The sequence below is a fragment of the Prunus mume genome, linkage group LG3 (assembly GCF_029339155.1).
Source record: "Prunus mume cultivar Tortuosa linkage group LG3, ASM2933915v1, whole genome shotgun sequence".
Taxonomy (NCBI): domain Eukaryota; kingdom Viridiplantae; phylum Streptophyta; class Magnoliopsida; order Rosales; family Rosaceae; genus Prunus; species Prunus mume.
The window spans coordinates 15,441,212-15,452,307 of NC_142700.1; the positions used below are offsets into that span (position 1 = coordinate 15,441,212).

General features: G+C 36.9%; 1 pseudogene across 1 annotated transcript; it reads left to right on the plus strand.

Annotated features, from left to right (window-relative positions):
* The first annotated feature begins 81 nt into the window (after positions 1-81).
* LOC103342535 (cytochrome P450 736A117-like) lies at positions 82-2,642 on the plus strand (annotated as a pseudogene). The gene is made up of 2 exons (XR_016124915.1): positions 82-1,090; positions 1,957-2,642. The product of XR_016124915.1 is annotated as a cytochrome P450 736A117-like (transcript).
* Positions 2,643-11,096: the final 8,454 nt, after the last annotated feature.

Genomic DNA, 11,096 nt, shown 5'->3' on the forward strand with positions numbered 1-11,096 from the left:
TAAATAAATAAATCATTAATTTATCATTTTTTTAATAAGTGTTCACCTGATATTTTCATCCAAAAGGTCCGGGGTGATCTTATATATGGAGCACCCTACAAACTTTTTATTTGTCAAGCACAAACACAAGACCACCTAAATAATTAAGAAGTGGAAGAAGATGTTAAATCTCCAGAATGAAACCTTCTCAAGCTTGTTGCAACCTTTTTCCTTCAAGTATTTAGCACTTCTTGCAATTTTCCTCATCCTTATATACAAATGGTTCTCCACTACCGCAAACTCATCACCACCTTCTCCTCCAAAGCTCCCTATCATTGGAAACCTTCACCAACTAGGCCAGCCCCTTCAGCGCTCTCTTCAAACCCTAGCTCAACGCCACGGGCCGCTCATGCTCCTCCATTTCGGAAGTGTGCCGGTCCTTGTGGTCTCCTCAGATGAGACTGCCCGCGAGATCATGAAAACCCATGACATCACATTCGCCAACAGACCCAAGAACACCTTCTTCAAGATGGTTTGCTACAACTTCAAAGACGTGGTCTCGGCTCCTTATGGTGAGTATTGGAGGCAGATGAAAAGTATATGCGTCTTAAATCTCCTTAGCAACACAAGGGTTCGTTCTTTTCGTGCCGTAAGAGAAGAGGAAACTAAATCCATGATCGACAATATAACTAAGCACTGCTCCTCATCCCCCTCCTCAGTATCATCAGCGTTTAATTTAAGTGAAATGCTCGAGACGCTTACGAATGATGTTATCTGTAGAGTGGCTCTTGGGAGGAAGTACAGCGATGGCGGGGAACGTGGGAGGACGTTTAAGAAGCTTGCCGGGGAGCTGACGTTGGTGGTGTCGCGTATCCATATTGGAGACTATATCCCATGGCTTGCCTGGATCGCCCGTCTCAATGGTTTGGACGCCAAGTTTGACGATCTGGCTAAACGGTTCGATGAGTTTTTAGAAATAGTTGTTCAAGAGCATATGGATGAATTTGATGGTGTTGCCAAGAATGAGGACCAAAAGGATCTTGTGGACGTTCTGCTTTGCCTTCAGGCTGACTCTCCTATTGATAGAGTTAGCATAAAGGCTGTCATCTTGGTAATTTACTCTCCCTCTCTCTCTCTCTCTCTCTCTCTCTCTGTGTTACATGCATGGTGGTGTTGGATTGTCTTATCTTTTTCACCATAGTAATGCTAGAATTACTCAGTTTGTTCAAAGAATGATGTTACATTATGCTTGTTATGTGATCATATCTAAATAAATAAATAAGTCTAACCAAAATTGAACCATATCTGAAATTTTTTATTTTCAAACTTGTGCTGGCCAGCCAAGAAACACAAAGAAAAAGATGTGTTGTGGGACAAGAGACTAGTAATATTAAAAAGAAAATATTTTGTAAAAAACTAATATAAGTCAAACATTTTGGACTAACTTGGTATTTTTTAGGTTTAAATATTGATATGCCTCTTATGTTGTACCCAAAATCTCAATTTGCCCCTACAATTTCAACTGAGTCAATGTGCCCCCTGTGCTTTCATTACGGGTCCAATGTTCCCTCATTCTGTCAATTTCTTTGATAACACCATTAACTTGTTTACTTGACATGGGTATTTTAGAAATTTTAGCTGTTTAAAAATTCAACTTATATTAGATTGTGGTTTTCTAATATTTCTTTGAAAAGCATATATGGGCTTAGCCAAGTTGGCTAGAGCAGATGTGCTCCCATTCTGCACTGAGTTCAATCTCCCTCCTCGTAATTTAGAGTAGATCGCTTGTATAAAAATAAAAAAAATTCTTTGAAGCATGAGTTTTTTCAGGATTTTTGAATGTTTCACTTTTAAAGCCTTCTACCTTTTTATATATATAGATAAATATATAGATAACATCCTAACCCCAATTCTTTGGGGTTTATATATAATTTTCCATTAATTTTTAATCGATTTTTACCATTAAAATTCTTGTAGGATGTGTTTGTTGGTGGCACTGATACCTCATTTACACTCCTAGAGTGGACAATGTCCGAGCTTTTAAGGCATCCAAGACTCATGGAAAAATTGCAGAATGAGGTACGGGGGATAGTGGGCAAGAAAACAGACGTAATTAGAGAGGATGATTAGGTTGGAATGCACTACTTGAAGGCAGTTATCAAGGAGACTCTTCGCCTACATCCTCCAATTCCATTGCTATTGCCCAGGCTATCGACCCAAGATGCACAAATAAATGGCTACGATATTAAAGCCAACACACAAGTTATAGTGAATGCATGGCAAATTGGAAGAGATCCCAAGTCATACAACAAGCCAGAGGAGTTCGAGCCAGAAAGGTTCTTGGACAGTGTAATAGATTATAAAGGCAATTACTTCCACTACATTCCATTTGGGGCTGGCAGAAGAGTTTGCCCAGGAATTCAGTTTGCCATGGCTGTCCAAGAGATTGCTTTGGCAAATTTAGTGCACAAGTTCGACTGGGCGCTGCCCGATGGCGCAAGAGGGGAGGACTTAGACATGACTGAATCTACTGGGGCAAGCGTTCGCAGAGTATATCCTCTTAAAGTTTTTGCTATTCCATATTTGGGCTAATATTGTGTTGGTGTATCCAAATTAGATCTCGTTTATTCACAATAAATAAGAAATTATCAGATCTTACACTATTATTTCGTAATCAAAAATTGAAATAATGGTATTGATATAAATATGTATCTATTAAAGTGTGGAATTGCTTATGGTCTCACTGACGATTCAGTTGTTGAAATGTCCAGTGTTTGGCTTCCCAGGAAGGGATTTTCTAATAAACTCTCACTTTGTGTTTTATTTATTTATTTAAAGGATATAATTAAAAAGGGACGCGAAAAACGCATAACTACCATAATTTTATGACCTAATTTCAGTCAATCTTATTTGTATGTCTCCTTCTTGTATACTGTATGGCCTGAACCTAGATAGAGGCCTGGGCCTATACTTGATCTCTTGGTGATAATGCCTTCTGGAGAAGACTTGCACACTTCGAATAGTTATCATAATAGGAGCGAACTGGGGTTAGTCCTAGTTGAGCCCCCTCTAATGGCTAAGTTAGAAGCTATTTAGAGATGGAGAAAAGGATGTAGAGTTTTTTAGGTGAGAATCTTTATTACCTTTGTCCAGAGATAGGTGATGGGTATTTATAGGTGTAATCATTAGGTCTTTTTTTCTTTGGGCTGGTACAGGATGTGGGTGTCCAAGCCCGACGTGGCAGTGGCCTTCTTAGCTAGGTTCAGCTGCTCGGCTTGTGTAATCGATGGCTTCGTGAAGAAGGTCTTTATATGTCTCCCGGAGGTTCTTGGTGAGGGAGAAGTATAAGTCTCATCCCTAGAGTCCACCCATCAACGCATTGTGTGATGTCACCTCATCACACCCTTCACGGCGTGCGACTCGTTGTTGAATTGAGTGATGTAGTCTTTGAGTTTCTCGTCAGGTCGTTTTCTGACCGTGGATAAGTCATTCGCAGTTTATAGCCAATCAGAAATGATTATGTATCTTTCCAAGAAGACTTTCCTGAGCTCGGATAAGGAGCCGATGGACTCGGGTGAGTCGTTTGAACCAACCGTGGTCGGGCCTTTGAGCGTTGTCGAACAAGCGGCATTTGGTTGCCTCGCTTGAGCCACGTCCTTCCGTGGCATAACGGAAGTTATCCGATGGTCGATGTGTCGGTCATCCCATCGCTTAGAGGGATCTTCTGAGCCTTCGAATCTCCCACTACCCTAGTGTCCAGTAGGTCGTATATGGCGGATTTCCTCTTCGCTAATTCTAGTCCTCGGGCATTTTAGATTTATCTACCGCCCGAGCCGATCCCACACACTTATTAACATCTCGGTGACCAAGTCTCGAGTTTGGAGGTGATGCCATCGACTTCATCCTCGGCTTACTCGAGCCGATCCGGGCCTTTCCTTTGTATAAACTTCCCGCCGACGCTTGTTGCTCTCCGCCGTGCTTTTTCTCCTTCAATATGTTCCTTGCGCTGGTCGCCACTCACTTTGATGTCTCACCGTCACAACATGGACGAGGTTCCGTTGGTATCCTTGGTACGGTCGACTCAGTGGTCTTATTGCACATCCACCCGGTCGACACCGGCGTGGTTCTCTTGCAGATTTCGCCTCGAAAAGTGAGGTTGTTAAGATATCAGACATCTTTACACCCTTCAGTGTTCATCTTTCCTACAAATTCTTCAAAGGCGTTCAAACCTCACCTCTCTTTCTTTCGCCTGGCTTTTCTCCCTACCGTGCCCGATGAGGTTTTCTTTCTCCGAGGTGCTGATTTTTCAGCATGGTTTGGTTTTGCTCATGTCGAAGCTCAAATGGATGAGGGGATGTGACTTCTGTTCGTGAAGAAATTCCCACATACGGTGCCAAATGTAAACCGTGTTTCCTTCTTGTATACTATATGGCCTGAAGCCTATACCTGATCTCTTGGTGATAATGCCTTTTGGAGAAGACCTGCACACTTCGAACAGTTTAATGGGAGCAAAATAGGGTTGGTCCCAGTTGAGCTCCCTCCTATGGTTAAGTTAGAAGACATTTAGAGATGGAGAAAAGGATGTAGGGTTTTTCAGGTGAGATTCTTTATTACCTTTGTCTAGAGATAGGTGAGGGGTATTTATAAGGGGAGAAGCAAAGACAAAGATACTTAAGGAGGGGATATTTTCTTCCTTCCCCTTGGTAGGACTAGACCATATTAAATGACTTGTTCTGATCACCATACTATTTGATAGAGATTGTGTGACGAAGTGACATGTGATTTTGGATGGGAGGTATATTAAATGATCCATCTCCATCACCAGCATGTTCACTCAGTGATCAAAGGGTAAGCCGACACCTGGTCTTGGATGGGATGTACATTAACTGATCTATCTCACTTGTCAGGCTGTTTATCAAAGGGGTGGAGTGTTTAACTTGACAGGGGCCTGATCATGCTTGTTGATCATTAATGCGCCTCTGGTCGAACACGACACCACAGTGGTTGGGTCGATGTTCAAATGCCGAGCACCGATTCACCTTTGTCTCGCCGATCTTGGTTAGAAGGCCTTTTATCGACCCCCGAGGGTACCAAGTCTGATCGGGTTGGTATTAAAGGTAACCCAACCCAACTACGACCATGTGCCGTTCTCTAATAGGCTCGACTCACAATGATGATATGAGCCATTAACATTATTATATGTTAATGCATGTACGCATCCAAAGTATTGAAAAACAAAAAAAACAAAAAAAGCCATATCTACCACGCATGCTACAAATAAACCAACATTTCCGTAAAATAATTACAATAGCTTATGTTTTTTATATTTTATGTTTTCCTTATTTTTGGTCTACCTGTAATTTTTTATACATTATTTTTTTTTTTTCTGTATTTGGTCATCATATTGCACCCATTATTATGGATCCAAATATTTTTTATGTGGAATATATTTTTAATACATTCTGAATGATCCTTTGTTTTATTTTCTATGTTGCAAACTGTGAACTCCAAAATTTTGTTTGGGTTTTATTTTTTGTTTTCAAAAATTCAAACCTTTGAATTTCTTCGATGCAGATCTCGAGTTCTTCACATGTACCGAATGCGTTGTAGATATCATCCATTATTAATAGCAGGGCCCTCACTTTTGTGAAAAAATTTCTCCCAACAAAGTATTGGGGCTCAAAATAGACTCTTACTTAAGGAAACATGCATTTAATGCTTAGGAAATGAACTTTAGCCACAACATATATTGATTATTGGTTGCAATCATAATTGTTCTCGACAAAGGGATAGACAAATACATTTTAAGCAAGAAAAATTGTAAGAGATAGACAAAAAGTAGCGATTTAGAAAATATCTTTAAAGCTTTTTCCCCCATTAAACCCAATAGAAAAAAAAATCAAAATTTCACAAAGTAAAAAAAACCTTAGGTCCCTTCATGCATTCATATCATATATAAAAAAATTGTCTTATGTAAAAATATTGACTAAGTATGAAAAATGGTTTTTTGAAATAATTATTTTCTCAATATCATTTTTGGCGGCTTTTATTCCTTACACATCAAATAAGAAAACTTGATTTTATGGGATTTTAATATAAAGTATATATTGACTTAATGAGCCATCATTTTTAGCCTAAATCGTATTTTGCACTAAAATATTTTGATTTGGTGGGAATTTGATTTTCTAGTATTTTTATTTGAATCCAAATAGGGATACTTCCTTATTTACATTGTAAACTTAAGTAAATGGAGTAATATAAAAATAAATGAAAGTAAAAAGATAAAGACATTAACTTAAATGCGAAAATGGAAATAAGGTAATTAGACACCTGAGGCACCACCACCACCAACTGAGCAAATGAGCAATTTAAAGACCACATTCAGGCCTTAATAGATCCGCCACAACACATGTAGGTACATATCAAAACGTAAAATATTTGAAATAATATACATATAGAAATACATAAACAGTATATTACTTTTAAAATATATAAAATCGTGAATGAGGGCCCGGGACCACACTGGTTCCACTGTGGCTCCGCCCCTGCTTACCACACGCATGCTACAAATAAACCAACACTTCCGTAAAATAATTACAATAGCTTATGTTTTTATATTTTATGTTTTCCTTATTTGTAGTCTACCTGTAATTTTGTATACATTATTTATTGCACGCTAACCCATTATTATGGATCCAAATATTTTTTATGTGGAATATATTTTTTATACATTCTGGATGATCCTTTGTTTCATTTTCTATGTTGCAAACTGTGAACTCCATTAAAAAAAGGCAGGTCAATGGTTGGGTACCGTGAAATGATGCAACCTCATAGCAGGGATCACAAGGTTGGATACCGTTTGTCGTCTTCAATTATTGCCAATCAAATTTTAGATGCCACCATATATAAACCAAACTGGTCTCTCTCATACAACGGAATTGAACGATATTAAATGTTATCGAAATGCAATTTTTTTTAAAAATATTAAATTTATTTTAGAATTAAAAAAGATATAATCTGAAGATGTAGTCTCAACTTTAAGCAGAAATCTTCAAATCGATTTTAAAAAAACCCATGTCAGATACCAGAACAACACAACAATAATAATTCACATGAATTTTTCCAAACCCATATTAAATCTGGAGATTAATCTCAACTCAGATTTTAAAAAACCCAAAAATCTACAAACCCAGATCGAAAAACCCTCGTACATCTCCAAATTGACGACCACAACCCAAATTTCAGAAGGAAAAAAAATCCATGACAGTGGATACCTTATAGAAATAGAAATCTCGCAAGCTCAGTTGGAAATGGTGGGTCATCTCTTCATCTCGAGAGAGTGGGTTTTCTCTTAGGCTTGCAAGGGGCTCTTCCTCTTCCTTCGTTTACCATTTGAGAGCCTGCGTGCCTTAGGTTTTCTCCAGCATTGGATGTGTCGGGTTATTTGGCAAAAAACTTGTTAAAAGATGTAAAACAATCTCAACCACACAAGATCATTAAAACATATCCAACGGTTGAAAGACCTCATCCTCAAATAACACTATTCGGGAATTTCTCAACTGAAGAGGACTGTATATATATATATATATATATATGTGTGTGTGTATATTATTTTTTAATTATTGTTTTACTTGGTTCTTGAAAAACCTAGAATTATATAGAGCAAGCTTAGCTCCTTTAGCAATGTTTCGACCAACTAAGATTAATCTTGGGAAGCAAAAAACAAATATCATAATTTTATTCTTTATAAAAAAACAGAATTTTATTTGTTTTTTTTTATTATTATTTTAAACAAGTAAAATGGTGTCCGGCTTCTCAACATGAAATACAAGATTATTCATGCTCCAAAGTGAACTCAAAAACACAAAAATGCATAAAATTCACTACAGCCTGGCACACAAACCAGCACAGCTGCACACAAAAGATCTACAAATCTACCCACCAAAAGAGAGACACGTCAAGACAAACAGCCACCCAAAATTCACCAATTCCGTCAATTCCGAACCCACAAAGAGAGCAGCAGCCAACAAAGCATGACCAAGGGATTTCATATCACATCAGTACTGACACTGTTACTGTTTGTTTTTCGACTTTAATCAATTTGTGTTTGTCAGTTGATGTCGTTGGTCTTTCTTTCTTTGTTTCGCGCCGAAGCCCATGGAACAACACCGAAGACCAAGTAAAACCGGAAGGGAAATGGAAAGGAATGGACATGATCAGTTGAAGGCTACCGACAGTATTGTTATTATTTTATTTTGGGGTATTTTATTATAAATCTCTATTATTATTTTATTCTTTTTATATGGCTCTCTGTCAGCAACAGCAATGGTCTTAAAAGGAGTCCACTTTTCTTCTTCGTCTTCTTCCTTTTGTGCTCACCTTCTACAAGTTTTACAACTTTGAATTCTTTTAAATTCAATATCTGTAAATTAATTTGGTTATGCCAATGCCACCCAAATTCTTATATCCCTACCCATATTTTAAAAAAATCTAATCACTAGTCATATTCCTGTGTGAGACTAAATAAAAGGAACAATTAAATTTAAGAGTACTATTTGTATCTTTCTATTATTTGAAAGAGCCCTTTGTAGGGCTATGTTCTTGTATTTTTCTTTTATTAATGAAATTAATTGTTGCAGCCAGTGGTAGATTCAAGATTATGTGGCCAAGGGGTCACAGTGTAAAAGTTCTAAAAAATTTCTACGAAGAAAATAACATTGAAAAAATTAGAAAGATAGTACTTCAATTCATAATTCATGACAAAACTAATAATATAAGTAACAATTGTCCACTCATTACAGTTTCGTTATCAATACAAGCAAAAACATCTATCTCAATATAAACAATCAAATTATCATTCAAACAAGGGACATTTTAGAAAAAGCAAAAGGAGAGAGAAAAACTTTAAAAGAAGCAAAAATGGACAAAAATGCCCTTATTTATTTTTAGATTTCCTAAGGAATCCAATACATTTGCATCTTTGATTTGAAAGTTGAGCGGTTTTTTTGTCTTTTTTGAAAAAGCTTTCGCTTTTCCCAAAAGTGAAAAAAAATTTATGTCTAAAACCTAAAAACCTTTCAAGGAATCAAGCTACAGCAACAAGAGCTAGTTGAAATTGATAAGCAAAGCAATGAACATAAAATGCACAAGGTTGTTCTCTCAAAATCTTTGTTTTAGGCTATTGAACTCACTTCTCATATTACTAGCTCCATCATAACATTGTTCTTGTATGGAAAAGCTCAAATTCTCGGAAGAAAAAAATTCATCAATGGCTTCCTTTAGTGCACTTGAAGTAGTGTCGGTTACATGTTGAACCCCCCACAAACCTTTCAATTATTTGTCCTTTGTTATTCACATAACAACACCATCATCATTTGCTCCTTTATTGAAACATCACGTGTTTCATCCACCATTATTGAAAACTATGTATCTTTTACGTGCTTCATCCACCACAATGAAGACAAAACGCAGCATCTTTAGCTATACTATATTCCAACCAATCAACTCATTGAACTATTGAGTAATAAAGCATCTATTAATTCCTGATTTATTAGTTTGTGGGAATCTATGACTTCTAGGTTGACAAGGTCCTTTTTGTAGATATTCTCTTCGAATTTCATCTCGAATATTAGGACTATAATCCATTATTTGAGTTCTTAGTCCAAGGTATACCTGAAGCTTAGCCAATATCTCATCTACTTCAATTGGTCTTGTATTTGAACTACCCGAATTAGACGGAGAAGGACTATCCATAGATAATTTTCTTTTCAAGAATCATTCCATAAATCTCTACACATCAATTAATTCAATCAATCATTAATTTTATCCAAATTATCATATGAATATAAAAATTTCATTAACCCACTATCAATATTCAATATACCAAATTATCATATCAATCAATATCCAATATACTCAATCAATCCACATTATCAATCAATCTACATTATCATATCCATAAATTTCATGCCATAAAAAAATATCAATATCCACAATAAATATTATCACTATAAATTTATAAATATCAATTTTGCTCACTTGTAATTGAAAAAAAGGGCAGTGGATGGCGGCACAAGGTGGTGGTGATCGGCATCGGTAAAGAGTTGTGGTGGAGGTTGTTGGAGGTTGGGAGGTTAGGGTTTGAGAAGGTGAGAAGAGATGTGAAATTGGGAATGAAAAGGGTTTGGAGGTGCTATGCAGAGTCGGGTAAGTGTTGATCTTTTTTTATCTTTTTTTAACCTGACCCAAAACGACGCATTTTGAGGCCGATCAATTAAAAATTGATCGAGCCTTGGACCAAACGTTGTCTTTGGCAAGGCTCGCTTTTAAAGAAATGATGCTCACCGCGCAAAGATAGCAAGGCAAATGGTCGACTTTCATCGAGCACTGGTGTGCACATAAGAGGTCTTTCAGCTGTTGTCCAAGAGGTCGTTCATGGAGTCCACAACCAAATTTCTGGCATTCGGTCGTACTACCCCTCTTGTCCCAACTTGCTTCGGCCCCTGATTGCAGCTACCAAAAAAAATTTATATGAAAAAACTTGATAACAATAAATGTGTTCCCCCTCCTTGAGTTTAGATTGGATTAAAGAAGAATGTCGTTTGTATAAACATTAAAAAAAATTATTAAAAGGGGCTGCCACCTCCTCCATTGGCAATGTTAAATAACAAAATCCACCCACAATAAGTTTCCCTCAAAATCTAATTTTGAAGTGAAAATTAAAGAGAGAAATTTAGAATATAACAAATGCTACATGTGTTAACTTGTTACGTTTATTTTAGAGGAAGATCAAAATTCCATTACCACCAAACAAGTTACATCAAATACGGTATGTTCTTTAGTGGGCTCGTTAAAACATTCCCAAAGAAAACCCAATAGAATAAAACTTTACTTATGAATCATAAGTCGTACAAGATCACATCAACCATATCTAGCTTTTCATAAGTCGTACAAGATCACATCAACCATATCTAACTAGAATTACTGCAATATAGGGTAACGCATGTCTCTCACATTAAAAACATGTGGATGCATGGCGGATGTAGCTTGTTATTATATTGATTTAACTCATGTATTGCAGAGGAAAGTACCATCATCATCGGTTCACCACTATGCTA